This window comes from Henckelia pumila, chromosome 3 (assembly GCF_033568475.1).
Source record: "Henckelia pumila isolate YLH828 chromosome 3, ASM3356847v2, whole genome shotgun sequence".
Taxonomy (NCBI): domain Eukaryota; kingdom Viridiplantae; phylum Streptophyta; class Magnoliopsida; order Lamiales; family Gesneriaceae; genus Henckelia; species Henckelia pumila.
In genome coordinates, this window is record NC_133122.1 from 87,212,103 (window position 1) to 87,227,433 (window position 15,331).

Below are 15,331 nucleotides of genomic sequence, written 5' to 3' on the forward strand. Positions count from 1 at the left end.
AACTGAACAGGCTGATTTTGAAAAGATCTTTGCTGCTGCTAAGGAGCTAACTGATATCCTCGCTGCATCAAAAGTCCGGCTTTGGCTCCCTTTGCCTGATCCATAGCATCTGCGAAGTTATTGGGTCTCCCGATATTGGCCAAAGTGAAAATCTCAGGACTCAAGCCATTGATGAAATGATCGGCCTTGGCTTCTTTGTTGTCTACGATGTGAGGTGCAAACCTCAAGAGGCTGTCAAACTTACTCACATAATCCTCAATGCTCAAGTTCCCTTGCTTCAAATTTTCAAATTCGGCACCCTTTTCCTTTCGGTACGAAACAGGGAAGAAACCCTTATAGAATTCAGTCTTGAACAAACTCCAAGTGACAACGGTACCTCGATTCTCATTTGCTCTCTTGGTTGTGGTCCACCAATTCTTAGCAACACTCTGTAGCTGGTGACTGACTAACCTGATTCTGCGGTCATCGGTATAGTCGAGGGAATCGAAGAGTTGGTCAATGTCATCTAGCCAACTTTCACAATCGATGGAGTTCCCGGTACCCGTCAAGGTGAGCGATCGGAACGACCAAAATCTCGCCAACAGAGTTTCCATAGGGGTCGTGGTAGAATCCATCTGATCTACTCCCGTACTACCCTGATCATTTGGAGGAGTTACTACTGGCGGCGGATTCTCATTAGAAGGAGGAACCAAGTGGGGTTGATTCTTTCGCACAGATCGTCGAGGTTTCATCTGGTATCAAAGGGTTAGGACACAATATCTCAATCACAATCTCAATATCATAACTTCGGTGTCCAAAAACTCTGCTCTGAGTACTCATGAATCTCAAGGATATTCGAGAACAGATGATAGCACAAATACAGTTATATATCACATAATTCATGCTTTATAAATTAAATCACAAATCATGTAATTCAATTAATTCAAGAATAAATAAAGCATGCTCGCACGTATTTAAAATAATCATTTAAATAAATCAATCACATGCGAGAATTCAATTCATGCGGACTCGATCTACCCCGCTCACTCTAGTTCAATTCCAAGAATCTTATCGCTCTGATACCACTTAATGTGAGACCCCATTTTCTAATCGTCTAATATCGGAATAAACAATACAATCGAGCACTGAGAGAGCAGAGAACCCGGATAAAAAAAAAATTTTTAAAGACACCGCGCTTGCGGGAGATCTTCATCTTGCGCGTGCGCGGGCTTACTCATCAGTGCCCGGCGGACAAACTCGCGCGAGCGCGGGATGCACACCTTTCGCGTGCTCGGGGTTCCGAAACAGAACCCGCAGAAAAGGCTCGTGCCCGCGCGAGAGGCTGGTCTCGCGCGCGCACGTGCAAAATAACCCGAGCTCTCTAGGGCCTCTCGCACGCGAGCACGAGAAGGTCGCGCTCGCACGCAGGCCACTCGGACAGAAAAGTGCAGGATTTCCGGAAAGGCCAATCAAAACCATCTCCAATCAAATTAAAACCCATACACACATACAAACCAACATTTAATCATTGGAGACTCCCACTTCTAGAATTAACATGCTCGATAAAAGAACATACAACAAGTTCTAAGTTCTTCCAAGGTAAAATACCACAAGTTCGATGATATCAATCGATCGACTAATCAAAAATATACAAAAGTTCTACAAACACAACCCTTCTAGACGATGTCTCACTTCTAACATTCACAACCCGTGCTATCCCAGATGGCTCGGTCCGGTTCCTGATTCTCCTGTTGCCATGTACACATACAAACAATAACAACAGCCGGATAACCCGGTTAGAAATATAATTTCCAAGTAAAAGAGACATGCATACAATAACAATTAAACATTTCATAACGAAATGCATCAATCTTCAATAAATCAAAATGAGAGTGGATGTATGCATGACTTCAAAATTCGGGATTATCAAGTCAGATAATCGTGATATCAATCGGTACTCAGTTGGGATTCCGGGGTCAAGTCATTACGAACAACCCATCGACACTCCCATTCGGGGTGGATGTCGCACAACTCAAACCCCTAGACTTTAGAGCAACTATAAAAAGTATTCTAGCACTTGGAAAAACAAGAAATACAAGGTCACTTCAATATAGCTCCCTAAATCGTCTAATTTCAAAATAGGAGGGCCGAGATTCAAATTTAAACTCACCAATCACCTCTTCTCTCTCAATTCCTTAGCCTTCTAATTCACATCTAGGGAATTCTAGGCATCCCATCGGGAATCCGGAAGTGGCATAGCGATCCAGGCATCGTAGCGGAGCTGTGGCCTAGTTTTGAGGCACTCGACAGCAAAGGGCTAACGACAGACGAAGGTATAGCTTTTGCTTCCTAATAATATTTAGGAGTATGCTTTAGCTTAGTTAAGGCTTTTAGAGCACTATAATGATAGTAGTATCATTTGGCAGTGTAGCGTGGATTATAGGCGTGGACCTAGGGCTGATAGCACTTGCCTAGTATTTGAGGTACGAAAGTACTGTTCGAGATATTCTGACTGAGTATGCATGTATTATGTGACTGCATGATTTATGCTGCATTCATTTGCATACTGAGCTATCTCCTTCGAGATGTCTGTTAGTATGGTTTTTCCCTATCCTGTTAGTGGTTGGACTTCCATCGATTTGGGTCCAGCATATCCACTGGTATTATGGTATGGGAGCCACCTCCTGAAGTGACGGCACAGCGTGCTACATACCAGGGCCCGGTCTGTCTCTGTTATCTGATTCTTGACCTCGAGTTTATAGGGAGTTCACTTTGCATGCATGTATATTCATACTCTCGTACTGAGCGTTTTATGCTCACGTCTCGTACTCTGTGTTTTTGGACACCCTATTCCATGGGGCAAGTTTGCGATTGGACGAGGCGGGTGGATCCAAGAGGGGCTAGGCAGTGGTTGGCCAGCTGGAGCTTCGTCTAGGTTTTATTTATGTTGTTTTGGGTTGATACAACTATTCGATTTGGTTGTATAATATTTTGATAAATTACAGATTCCTTTTCTTGGGATTGTATTTAATTATGGTTTCCGCAAGTTTAGTCTGATATCTGTTTTATTAAGTTAATTGCATGCCTAAGTTCTGTTTAGTAGGTGATCCGGGTAAGGGTCACTACATTTATGGTATCAGAGCATGCAAAAGTATTCTTGGGATTTAGTCTCATCATGAGGAATTTTTGTAGATGGTAGATCGTGATGACCAGAGTTCTCATGGCAGTATTGGTGGGCGTTGGGGTGATGCCGACCAGGAGCGTCGTCGGGAACGCCGCCATCTTCATCGAGATGAGGACCGTTTCAGTGTACGTCGATTCTTAGCTATGGGTCCTAAACCCTTAGTTGGAGGTGAGTCTCCGGAGGATGCGGAGAACTGGTTAGACCGCATGGAGACGACTTTTTAGACTTTCCATTGCACCGAGGAGCAGAAGATGGAGACCCTTGGCTATCTTCTAGATGGGCGAGCCCGTAGGTGGTGGAGGTTTACTTCTGCACCCTTTATTGCGGCGAGAGGAGTGGCCACCTGGGCCAAGTTCCGCACAGCTTTTCAGAATCTGTATTTTCCTCCTGCACTCCGTCAGTCGAAGGCAGGCGAGCTACTGAGTCTGCGACAGGGAGCCATGTCTATGGATGAGTATCAGCAGAAGTTCTTTGATCTGCTATCCAATTGCCCCAAGATTGCTGACAGCTCTGGGATGAAGTGTAATCTGTTCCTTCAGGGCCTTAACCCTGAGATCCATGACCGTGTGGCGGTTGGCGACGACATGTCCTATGAGGGTTTGGTGAGCCGTTGTCACCAGGAGGAGGACAGCATTCAGCGGAACAGGTCTTTCCCTCAGTCGAGGCCTACTAGTTCTTTGGGTCCCCGTGCCCAACTTTTAAGAGGTCTGGATCTACTTCTTCCTCTGGTTTTGGAGGTGTTGTCCGTTTCGGTAAGAAGGACAAGTGTGATCACTGTGGGAAGAACCATCCATCTGACAAGTGCCGTAGAGCTTCTGGAGCTTGTTTTCGCTGTGGAGAGACTGGTCATATCCTGAGGGATTGTCCACTATCTGGGGGAGGCGGTTCTGATTCTGGTTCAGGATCTGGTTCCCAGACCACCGTTCAGCAGAGGTCGCAGGGACAACATGCTGGGAGTTCTCATTTGAGGCCACGAGCTTCTGGCCAGGTGTTTTCCCTGAGACATGATCAGGAAGTGGAGGAGAATTAGAAAGTCATCGCAGGTACATTTCTGCTTTATGGTATACCTGCTCTTGTACTTATTGACACTGGTGCATCTCATTCCTTCATTTCTGCACGTTTTGTTAAGAGGCATAAGTTACCATGCATTGCACTAGATGTAGTGATGTCTGTTTCTACTCCGACGGGCCAATCTGCTTTGGCTAAGCGTCTAGTGATGGGTTGCCCTTTAGAGTTCAAAGGGAACATTCTGTTAACGAATCTCATGGTCCTGGCAATGGACGACTTTGATTGCATTCTGGGAATATATATGTTGACTACCTATCGAGCTTCAGTGGACTGCTATCAGAGATTAGTACGCTTTCATCTGGAGGGGAGTGAGAGCTGGTTTTTCTATGGAGAGGGAGCGCGACCCCCGATGCCTTTGGTATCAGCTTTGAGAGCCTGTCGAGCTATAGAGTCTGGCGGGGAAGGCTACCTTATCTATGCAGTTGATTTGTCCACTGAGAGCATCGGGATAGAGAGTATTCCTGTTGTGGATGAATTCTCAGACGTTTTTCCTGATGAGATTCCGGGTTTTCCTCCTGTTAGGAAAGTCGAGTTTGGCATAGAGTTGATGCCGGGTACTTCACCTATTTCTCGAGCACCGTATCATCTGGCTCCGTCAGAGATGCGTGAGTTGAAGAATCAGCTACAGGATCTTTTGGACAAGGGTTACATTCTTCCTAGTGTATCTCCTTGGGGAGCTCCTGTTCTTTTTGTAAAGAAGAAGGATGGGTCTATGCGATTGTGCATTGACTATCGGCAGCTGAATAGAGTCACTGTGAAGAACAAGTATCTGTTGCATCGTATTGATGACTTGTTTGATCAGCTGCAGGGCACTTCAGTTTACTCCAAGATTGACTTGAGATCTGGATATCATCAGTTGTGAGTCCGGGATCAGGACGTAGCCAAGACTGCATTCCATACTCATTATGGGCATTACGAGTTCCTAGTGATGCCATTTGGTTTGACTAATGCGCCGGCTATATTCATGGACCTGATGAACCGTGTCTTCAGGGAGTATTTGGACAAGTTTGTCGTGGTCTTCATTGACGACATCTTGGTGTATTTGCGTAATACGGAAGAGCATGTTTCTCACTTGCGGTTGGTACTGCAGACTCTTCGAGATGAGCAGTTATACGCCAAGATGAGCAAGTGTGAGTTCTGGATGGATCGAGTGGTCTTTATTGGCCATATCATATCCAGGGAGGGGATTTCTGTTGATCCAAGCAAGATTGAAGCGGTACTTAATTGGTCGCGTCCGACGACAGTTGCTGAGATCCGTAGTTTTTTGGGTCTAGCAGGGTATTATCGTCGCTTCATTCTGAACTTATCTCAGTTAGCTCGATCTTTGACGCAGCTTACCCTCAAGGGTGTAGATTTCGAGTGATCCTCCGAGTGTGAGGAGAATTTCTGCGAGCTTCGACGGCGGTTGACTTCTGTGCCGATGTTGGCATTACCGTCAGGATCTGGAGGGTATGTGGTGTACACTGATGCTTCTCTTCAGGGGTTAGGTTGTGTCCTGACTCAGAATGGGCATGTGATCGCATACGCTTCTAGACAGCTGAAGCTTCATGAGGACAACTATCCAGTCCATGATTTGGAGTTAGCAGCCATTGTGTTCGCTTTGAAGATCTGGCGTCATTATCTGTATGGCAAGAAATTTGAGATCTTCACCGACCATAAGAGTCTCAAGTATTTGTTCACTCAGGCGGAGTTGAACATGAGGCAGAGACGTTGGATGGACTTGCTTAAGGACTATGATTGTGAGATTAAGTACCATCCGGGAGCTGCTAATCTTACTGCTGATGCTTTGAGTCGCAAGGTGCGACTATCCGCACATCAGACTTGTTCGATGTCTTGTGCGATCAGTGACTGTTGTACTTCGGGATATACCTTCAAGCATAAGAAAGGTATGCAGAGTATCCAGATGTTTGCGATATTATCTGAACCAGCTTTGTATTCATGGATTCGAGATGCTCAGATGTCTGATTCAAAGACCCAGCGTTTAGCTCATCTAGCTAACGAGGGTAGCTCGTCTGGATTTCATTATCAGTCAGATGGCTTTCTGTGTTTTTCTGGTAGACTTGTGATTCCGCAGGATGTAGAGTTGCGAGAGGAGATCTTGTCTCAGGCGCATCGCACTAAGTTGAGTATTCATCCCGGGAGCAACAAGATGTACAAGGATCTACGTACTCGTTTTTGGTGGAAGGGAATGAAACGCAGTGTTTATCAGTTTGTTTCAAGATATTTGGTGTGTCAACAGGTCAAGGCAGAGCACCGACGACCTGGAGGATTGCTTCACAGTCTGCCTATTCCTGAATGGAAAATGGGAGTTTATCACAATGGACTTTGTGACCCATTTGCCGATATCCCCGATGAACTGTGATGCTATCTGGGTTGTGGTGGATCGACTCACCAAGTCAGCGCATTTCATTGCCTATAGCCAAGAGTACTCTGTGGATCGCATGGCTCGGTTGTACATTCAGGAGATCGTTCGACTTCATGGAGTGCCTGTGAGCATTGTCAGCGATCGAGACCCCAGGTTTACTTCTAGATTCTGGGGGAGTGTTCAGCGTGCGATGGGTACTACTCTCAGTTTGAGTACTGCCTATCATCCGGAGACTGATGGTCAGTCAGAGCGCACTATCCATACTTTGGAGGATATGCTTAGAGCGTGCATCATGGATTTTGGTTCAGCCTAGCAGGATCATTTGCCATTGATCGAGTTCGCGTACAACAACAGCTATCATACTAGTATTGGGATGGCACCTTTTGAGGCGTTGTACGGGCGACGTTGTCGTACTCCACTCTTCTGGGAAGAAGTGGGGGAGAGACAGGCTGAGGGATCAGAGTTTATCCAGCAGGCGATAGACATTGTTGATCAGATCAAGAAACGGATTAAGACTGCACAGGATCGTCAGGCCAGCTATGCTAATACCAAGCGTAGGCCTTTGCAGTTCGATGTCGGAGAGAAAGTGTTTCTGAGAGTGTCACCTTTCCGCAAGATTCTCAGATTTGGCCTTAAGGGCAAGTTGTCTCCCAGGTTTATCGGTCCGTTTGAGATATTGGAGAGCATTGGCGATTTGGCTTATCGACTAGCTTTGCCACCGCATCTATCCAATATTCACGACGTGTTTCACGTATCTCTGTTGCGACGGTATGTGGCGGATGAATCTCATATTCTGCAGCGGTCTGAGGTTCAGGTGAACAAGGATTTGACCTATGTTGAGAAACCTATTCGTATCCTGGATTATAAGGATAAGGTTTTGCGGAACAAAGTCATTCCTTTGGTTTTAGTTCAGTGGCAGCGCCGAGGCACTGAGGAAGCTACTTGGGAGCTTGAAGACACGATGCGTGAAGACCATCCTGAGTTGTTTTGATTTCATTTTCGATTTGTATTCAGTTGTAAACTCTGTAAGCGTTTGACCGGAATAAAGAATGTCTCTGATTTCTGTTTTACATTCAGTACTTAAGATCTGTTTTCGAGGACGAAACATCTTAAGTGGGGGAGAATGTAGTAGCCCGTACCCGAAATCAGTGATTAAGTATTAATCAATTCATTAATCCTACTAGTTAAGAGTAAACGTGATTAAGGAAACTCTTAATGGGTTAATGGAGTCTGGAATTGGATTCAGAACACTGGGAAATGGTTTGAGGGTCATCGAGTTCGGAGGTTCCGTTGGTGAGTTCGGACGGTCCGAAGTCCGAGTTCGGACGGTTCGAAGAGTGGTTTGGACGCTCCGAACGTGCTGTCGACAGTCGTCATGGGTGACGTCATCATGCTGACATAAGCAATGACATAATATTGGGTTCGGACGACCCAAAGTCGAGATCGAACGGTCCGATCGTGTTCGGACGACCCGAAGTCGAGATCGGACGGTTCGATCGTGTTCGGATGCTCCGAAGTCCAGTTCGGATGATCCGAACTCCATCTATAAATAGGAGGGCCGAGATTCAGATTTAGACGCACCAATCACCTCTTCTCTCTCAATTCCTTGGCCTTCTAATTCAGATCTAGGGAATTGTAGGCGTCCCATCGGGAATCCGAAAGTGGCATAGCGATCCAGGCATCGTAGCGGAGCTGTGGCCTAGTTTTGAAACACTCGACAACAAAGGGCTAACAACGGACGAAGGTATAGCTTTTGCTTCCTAATAATATTTAGGAGTATGCTTTAGCTTAGTTAAGGCTTTTAGAGCACTATAATGATAGTAGTATCATTTGGCAGTGTAGCGCGGATTATAGGCGTGGACCTACGGCTGATAGCACTTGCCTAGTATTTGAGGCATGAAAGTACTGTTTGAGATATTCTGACTGAGTATGCATGTATTATGTGACTGCATGATTTATATGTCATTGATTTATGCTGCATTCATTTGCATACTGAGCTATCTCCTTCGAGATGTCTGTTAGTATGGTTTTTCCCTATCCTGTTAGTGGTTGGACTTTCATCGATTTGGGTCCGGCATATCCACTGTTATTATGGTATGGGAGCCACCTCCTGAAGCGACGGCACAGCATGCTACATACCAGGGCCCAGTCTGTCTCTGTTATCTGATCCTTGACCTCGAGTTTATAGGGAGTTCACTTTGCATGCATGTATACTCATACTCTCATACTGAGCATTTTATGCTTACGTCTCGTACTCTGTGTTTCTGGACACCCTATTCCATGGGGCAGGTTTGCGATTGGATGAGGCGGGTGGATCCAAGAGGGGCTAGGCAGTGGTTGGCCAGCTGGAGCTTCGTCTAGGTTTTATTTCTGTTGTTTTGGGTTGATACAGCTATTCGATTTGGTTGTATAATATTTGGATAAATTACAGATTCCTTTTCTCGGGATTGTATTTAATTATGGTTTCCGCAAGTTTATTCTGATATCTGTTTTATTAAGTTAATTGCATGCCTAAGTTCTGTTTAGTTGGTGATCCGGGTAAGGGTCACTACAATCAAGTTCACACCAACAAATTAACATGAAGTATATGATTTTTGGGACTCGAGAATCAATCAAACTCGAGTATTCATCCCCATTCGATTCGATGTCGTCTTTTACCTTACTCGAGGCTTCGAATTCAAATCCTGAAAATAAAAGGGATAAACTCGATTCACAATCTTTACCAAACAAATTTCAAGTAGATAAAAACAATACTATACCATCTTCAACTCTTGAATCGGTTTAAAGCCCCCAAGTCCGTTTCCAAACCCCCGAATCTTTCCACCAAACTCTGAAAATATGAAATACGGATTCAATATCAAATTATCAACTCGAACAAACCTAGAAATCAAACCGAAACAATATAATTGATAATCCAAAACTCGATTTCGACGGCATAACGACTATAAATGGTCCAACCAAAAATCTCAAACCAAAAATTATCAACTCAAAACCATCCACAAACCCTCGAAATCATTCAACCCAAGCCAAAACCAACAATAACAAAAACCCCATTTTTCGAATTTCAAGGGAAAAAATCACCAAAAATCCAAACTTTGTTTTTTTCCGAACCGACTTCGAATATACAATCTAGGCTAACTCAAGAACAACATACTCGAGAATCATCAATTTTTGACAACCCAACAAAATCAAATTTCAAGAGATCGTAGCAAAACTTACGGCAAAATGATGCCCTCGTTGCGGTGATCGCAAATCTAAACTCGAATCGGAAATCTGACGGTCGGATTGTGCGAACCCGGAGAATCAAATGCTTGGAAGAAAGCTTCCATGGCTTCCTCGTTTTGTGCGTGAGAAAAGGGGAAGAGGATGGAGGAGAGAGGTAGGGATGATAGGCTAGATAATAGTCATGTCAAATAATATACACTCCCCTTTGACTAGTCAACTGGAAATTGCAATCCGGTCCTTGAAAGCTCCAAATTAAATCGATTCAATCCCGGCTCAAATAATTCCCATCAATTCCATTCAAATAATTTAATAACTTTTGCTAATCACGAAATAATTAATTTCAGGGTCTTACAACTTTGTAAATGACTAGATTAAAATCTAGACTCAATGACATCCTTTGGGAAGCTTAAAATCAGGTCCAATGAGGAGACAATTGAAGTGTGGAGCAAGAGAATTGGGCAGCCTCTAGCAGTGATTGGGAAGGGAAAGGAAAAATTTGGATCTATGTCTACTAACAAGAGCGTCGAGGGTAAGACAATGCTAGAATCAGCAGACACCGAAACAACAAGAACATTTAGAGGTCGTACACATATAGATAAACTTGCTAGGCAAAGGGTTCATGGCATTCGGAAATAGATAAGATTAAATAAACTTGGACAACTGATGGGAGATGCTGCTATTGAGATGCAAAGTTACATAGGCGTACTTGCTCAAGAAATGGTGAAGATAGCTTACAAGACGTGGAAGCAAGTTCCAAATGCAGTTAAAGAATTGATATGAGAATCTGTTAATGTAAGTAAATGACTTTCTTTGTTCACAATCTAGTACTAATATTTAAAAAAAATCTAGTACTCATATTTTTACAATATATTTAATGTTATAGGATTCATTCTAATGTATTTCCAAATTTGATTTTTTCAGTTGTCATATGATGTTCCTGCAAGTTGGAAAAAGGGATGTTTGAATTTAGCAAATAATAAGTGACGCCAATTTAAATCCCATCTCACTCAAACATATATTATGGACAAGCTTGACAAACCAGAAGAGTTGAGTGAACCATCTAGTGGCTATGTCTTTCAAGAGATGATTGGATTTTTTTTGTCATTACTCGCATGTCTGACGACTTCAATGTAAGTTTAGTTTTCAGTTCAGTGCAAATTAAAACACATTAAGGTTTTTGACATGTGGAATGCTTCATTTGACTAGCAACTAAGCGACATCCAGAATGGGAGAAGAAAGATGAACATATACCCCCATCGCCTTGCTCGCAAAGGATATGCACGATATGCCGAAGAAATGGTATGTATTATTCCTTTGGCACCTTATAATTTTTTATAGCACTTACATAATTAACAAATTTAGTTACAAATTTATTTCGCATATGTGTAAATGGTTCGAATTTGACATATATCATTTGATTTTTCTTGTTTGTAGGTAAATGATTTATGTGACGATGATGAGATCAATCAAGCAATTATTTGAAAAAAAAAAAAAGGAAGAGTCAATAAAGTATGGGAGTTTGAAGGCCACGAGTTGAAAAAAGTAGTAGACAAGATTGTGAAAAACTATACAAGTACAATAATTGTATTTCAATAATACTTTTTGAAATTAATTATGTCTTTAAATTGGATGACAAGATCAGTACATACATCAGAAGATTGAGGGTACATTGGAAATAAAAGGTGCGAAAGAAGATATCCTCACCAAAGCGCTTAATACAAGAGAACATGGTGGACGTGTCAGGGCTGTTGGAGGTCATATCACTCCAACATTATTGTAAAACCCCGAAATTATCTTAATTGAGTTTATTTGAGATAATCAGAGATTACAGAGTTCAAGGGCCGACTTGATTTTGATCAGGGTCTATTTTGCAATTTTTGAATTTTTCAGGGACTAAAATGTAAATTTGGGATTTGTTAGATATTTAAGCTTTGACTTGTCTGCTCCTTTACTTATCCTCTCCATCACGCCTCCCACAATTGAAGAAGCTTCAAACGTGATCCAAGCTTTCTGATATCTTCTTTTGCACGATCCGTCTGTTGGAATTTATTTCTGAAGGCAGTTTAGCGATCACAACAGCGAGATCTTCATTATATCGTAAGTTTTTCTTCGATCAGCTAGACTTTGATTTTTAGATGTTGTTAGAATCGATTGAGTTTCAGTTATGTTGTTCTTGAGATAGCTGTGACGGTATATCTAAGACGGTTCAGAGAAATATTGACGATTGGAGTTGTTATGAAATTTCTTATGATTTTCGAAAATGAGCCTTAGAGATTTGATGGGTTTAATTTGTTTTGATGATATTGAAGTTGTTATGAGCCAAATGAGTTATTGGATTGATGTCTGTGTTTTCGGATTTGTCAGTTTATAGCCGTTATGCCGTCCGTTTGAATTTTGGTTATCGAATAGTTTGAATTGATCAAATCGTATTTGTTGAAGTTTGAGTGTCGTTATTGATCTACTTGGCTTCATTTCAGATTCATGTGAAGGCCGTCGAGTCCGGAGTTAGCAGGATTTGAATAAACGAAGAAGTGATCGAGTGGTAATGATTTTTACCTATTTTTGGTTGAATGAGTTTGATTTGGATATTGATTATATCCTTGTTATTTGAATTACATATTGGAGTACCTTCGAAGCGAATAAGGTATACGAGAACATCGATCGAATGGGAATGATAACTCGAGAATTATTTCGAAGCTCGAGTTTCCCCTAAAATCACATATTTCATGTTATTTTATATTGAATGAGTTTTGTTTGACTATGTGCTCATATGTGACTTCATAAATGTAGTTGCATGCATATCAAATTGTATTGCATTCATATTGAGCCTTTACCTTTATTTTGAAAGGGCAAAACCGCCTGAATCGAATTAGACATTTTGGGGACTATAACTGAGTGGCCTGGGTCGTGGATTTTGCCCAGAGCGCAGAAGACACTTTACATGTCGCTCAAAGTCTAGAGGTTAGAGATAAGTGACCCCACCCCGATAGGTGAGTTGGTGGTCAGTCATGAGATCTTGGCCTCGGGATCCCAACCAAACGAATGAATTTTCTTTTGATTATCTGATTTTGATAATCCCAAACTTTTGAAGACACGCATATCATCTTTATCGTTATTGAATCCTATGTAAGTCATATCATGATATTGATATGATAATTGATATTGAATGTCTTGTTGCTTTTACTTGGATTTATTCTCACCGGAGTTATCCGGCTGTTGCTTTGTTTTGTATGTGTACTTGGCGACAGGTTGGGCAGGATCGAGTCAGAGACGTCAGGGATAGATCGAGGTTGAGGATTAGAAGTGGGACTTCGATGATAGAAGTCGAAAGCATGCTAATCTAGTTTATGTTTTGAAATCATGTTTAGAAATCAAACCTTGTTGTTTCGATTGTAAGGAATGTTCGAATATTGAGGTTGTATGGTGTTGTTGCATGTATTGTGTACCTCGTTATTTATTGAAAGAATATTGGACTTGAACTTGGTGAATTTTCTGTTGTATTCTAGACCTGTACTGTCATCGCTCGATCGATAGGATTTGGCCGATCGAGATGGGCCAATCGAGCGATGGAGAATATGCTAAGTTTCTGTTTTTGAATTAGGGAGCCCACTCGATCGGTTGAATACTACCGATCGAGCGGATCTGAAATTCCCTAGGGCAGTATGTTTGAAACTTTTTGCTTGCTCGATTGGTTGAATTCTACCGATCGAGCGAGGCACTATTTAAATTTTTTTATTATTATTGATTTTATTTTGGATCTTTTGTTGAATACCGATAGGATTAATTCCTGATTAGATGATTAGAATTGAGGTCTTACATTAAGTGGTATCAGAGCGATAAGATTCTTGGACTAAATTAGAGTAAGCGGGGTAGATCGAGTCCGCTTGACTAGAATTCTCGCATGTGATTGAACTCCTTATTTGATTATTTGAATTCCATGCGAGTATGATTTATTATCTGACGAACTAATTGAATTACATGATTATGTTTTTTAATTTATAAAGCATGAACTACTTGAGATATGAATGATTTGTTTCCGAATTTCATACGAGTACTTTTGAGGTGGAACGAGTTTGTCGAACAGAGATTTTGGGCACCGAATTGTTGTGAATGAGATAGTGGTGTGCTAACCCCCTTGATTATCAGATATGGCACCTCGAAGAGTTTTGAACAGGGAACGACCGGTAGTGAATCCTCCTAACAAACAGGCTAGCACCGAAACCAATCAGATGGATGCAACAGCTACTCCGATGGAAACTTTACTGAAGAGGTTTCAGGAATTCAATCCGCCGACTTTGAAGGGCACTGAAAATCAGGTTGACTGTGAGAGTTGGTTGAAAGACATAGACCAGCTGTTTGATTCTCTCGATTACTCTGACGACCGCCGAACCAGGTTAGTCATTCATCAGTTGCTCGGTGTTGCCAAAAACTGGTGGACCACGACGAAGAGAGCCGTGGATAATCGAGGTACAGTTATCACTGGGAACCTTTTCAAAACTGAGTTCTATAAGAGTTTTTTACCAATTTCGTACCGTAAGGACAAAGGTGCCGAGTTTGGTGCTCTTAGGCAAGGGAATTTGAACATCGAGGATTACGTTGCCAAATTCAATAGCCTGTTGCGTTTTGCACCGCATATTGCTGACAATGAAGAAGAGAAAGCTGACCAATTTATCAATGGCTTGAATCCCAAGATCTTTACGTTGGTCAATACTGGAAGGCTCGATAATTTTGCAGATGCAATGGATCAGGACAAGGGTGCTGAGGCAGGACTGATGAGGCAGAGAGGGAATCAGTTTGTACCTCAGCAACAACAGAGACAGTTTCAGGCACAACCGTTTCAGTTCCAGAATCAACATTTTTAGTACCAGAACCAACCTCAATGGTTTGAGGGAGGCAACAGTAGCAACAACCAAAGGGAACAGTATAGAGCGAAGGGAAAGCAATTTAAGAAGCCAGGGAGCAGTTCTCTGAGTTCCAATGGCTCGAGGCAATTTGGCTATGGAAAAAGTGCGAGTTATTCAGGCATGTCATGCAGCAGGTGCGGAGGTCGCCACCCTAGTGATCAGTGCCAAGGTATAATGGTAGCTGCAATATCTGTCATCATAATGGACACTATGCCAGAGTGTGTCCTTAGAAGGATTCTTACCAGGCCCAGAGTGGAAATTCTTCTAGACCGATAGCTCAGCCTGAGAGGCAAACTTCTGCAGTTCACTCTTTCCAACCTCAGCAGCAGAATAGACAGGGAGGTAATCAGAGTTCGAATCAGTCTCCTAGGCCTCAGGCACGAGTTTTTGCATTAACCGAGGATAAGGCTCAAGCTGCACCCGACGATGTTATCGTAGGTAACTACTTCATTTCTGGTTTTTTTGCTCATGTATTAATAGATACAGGTGCTTCTCATTTCTTTATCTCTGAAAAATTTGTGTCGATGCATGCTTTGCCTACTGAGCTTTTGCCTACTGTAGTAGCTATTCGTTCACCTTTGGGTGGAGGAATTTTCTATGTCAGAT